A 2,100-nucleotide genomic window follows, 5' to 3' on the forward strand; every position below is an offset into this window, starting at 1 on the left:
ACGTAGAAACATTAAGGCGCCGCGTGATGGCTTGCATCCTTTGCCCGCATAGCCGCAATACACCAATGCAACATTGTCGCATAATAATGATATAAATTTTGTGGAGCATTTTAGATGCTACATCAGCTGTTGACTGTTGTTTTTGTTGCTGGCATTGCACAAAATATTGCATGACACAACAGATGTCTCTAGCACTTGTGTGCCACATAGTTTGGTTTATAAAATGTAGTTTAACACAAATTAATATGTATTATGTTGTGTGTTTGTCGGCATTTACTTAGTGCAAACATGCGCCACATTCAATTGCCTGTAAGCATTTAAGTGTCGCTCATACGCAGTGGCATGCACCCTCAGTATATCCAGTAAAAAAACTGTGGTGAAGTCCTTTATGGGGATAAAGTTTCCAGAGATGAAATTTTAGGTAGCACACAATTTCTTACACGCATGGTTGCTTTTCAGCACTCATGAAAGAAACTTAAGAAATATTTGAAAAAAAAGATTCATATAGTACATTAATTTTTGAAAGAAATACCATATAATGTATGTACTCTCGTTAATAATATCAAAAAATGTATTAGAACCACCGTTTAATGTTATATTTGATACAAATTAATATTGCTGCCCCGAACGCTCTGCGCCTTGCCCCTGAATAATACGTTTACTTAAAATTACATCCCTGGTCCTTGTTCTTTCTGTATCGCATCGTGGTGAATTCACATTTCTCAGAAATTTGACAACAAAACAAAACAAAGCGAGTATTTTATTTGCTAATTTTTGCGATTTCTATTGTTTAATGTAAATTTATGTCTTTTTAGGGTATGTCGAGCCAACAAAGAAGGCGCAGTTGGAAAATTGAGTAATTAGTAATGAAGTAGCAGGCATATTTGGAAAATTATGCCGATAAGCAGAATGGAATTTGGGAAAGTAAGTGCATGGTTGCAGCATATCTATGTATAAAAAGTATTTAATTAAATTGTTTATAGAAATGTTATAAATCGAGTGGCTCATTTACGATGTGCTCCAAACATTTGGCGAACTTTTTTTCGCCTTTTCAACGTGCTAAGTAACAAGTTAAGAGGACTGCCATCACGGCCGGTAAGAAACCGCAAGCAAAGGGCAGACAACCTTCCAGGAAGCTGCCTCCTGTCCCCGAGTCGAAGCTGCAGTTCAGCAAGAGCAGGTCAGCAAATTGCTACCCTGATCAAATGTAAACTAAAGCGCTCTGCTGTGATTGCACTCCGTAAACGTGAAAACTTGGTGCATGCTGAGAAATATCAAACAAGAAAACTCCGTGATGGACGCCGTGAGATGGAGGAGCGCTGTGTGGCAAAGAAATGCGGCCAATTCGACGGGCCTAAAAAATCCAAATTGGCTTTTGTGATCCGCATCCGCGGTATCAACAAAGTTGCACAAAAAGTGCGTAGTTTTACAGTTCTGTCTCCGCCACATTAAAACGGTGTGTTCAACAAATTGAGCAAGGCAACCATTAATATGCTACGTATGCCGAACCCTATATGGGGTTATCCAAATCTTAAATCAGTTCGTGAATTGATGTACAAACGTGGAATGGTCAAGCGTGTCCCAATCTCTGCTTTGTGATCGAACGCAAATTTCGCGAAGCGCACGAAATTCAGTGCGTTGATTCACTTCACTTCAAGAAAGCCCCCAACTTCCTGTTGCTATTCAAGCTCAACACATCAACGCGAGGCTGGCGCAAGAAGGCTAATCACTACGTTGAGGTTGGTGATTTCGGTAGCCGTGAGGATAAGATCAACAATTTGCTGCACAAGATGGCTTAAAGAAATTGTTGTTTTGTATTTAAGGCGACAATATAATTTGGCACATCTTTAAAAGACGCCCAAGCAAAAAAAAAAAGAAAATTAAAAAATTCCTGAAATTGCCTTTTCACGGGTCGATTTCTGTCGACTGGAAACTTTACTTAAGATATCGACTAGCCAAAACGCTTACATAAAGGCAGCTTAAATAACGTTCAAATTAATCATCCCCTTTGAGATGGGAAGTACCAATAACCATTTCATAATTTCGAAAATTATTCCATTTATATTTGTTCTTGCATTTTCCACACCACTTGTGAGGTAT

At 38.8% G+C, this 2,100-nt stretch overlaps 1 long non-coding RNA gene across 1 annotated transcript; it reads left to right on the forward strand.

The window, feature by feature from the left end:
- Positions 1-815: 815 nt before the first annotated feature.
- Positions 816-1,860, forward strand: LOC108364484 (uncharacterized). The gene is made up of 2 exons (XR_001847764.1): positions 816-924; positions 984-1,860. It is a non-coding gene; the product is annotated as an uncharacterized LOC108364484 (long non-coding RNA).
- The last annotated feature ends 240 nt before the right edge of the window (positions 1,861-2,100 follow it).

Source organism: Rhagoletis zephyria, unplaced genomic scaffold, assembly GCF_001687245.7.
Source record: "Rhagoletis zephyria isolate East Lansing unplaced genomic scaffold, Rhagoletis_zephyria_1.1 Rzeph_scaffold_01570, whole genome shotgun sequence".
Lineage (NCBI taxonomy): Eukaryota > Metazoa > Arthropoda > Insecta > Diptera > Tephritidae > Rhagoletis > Rhagoletis zephyria.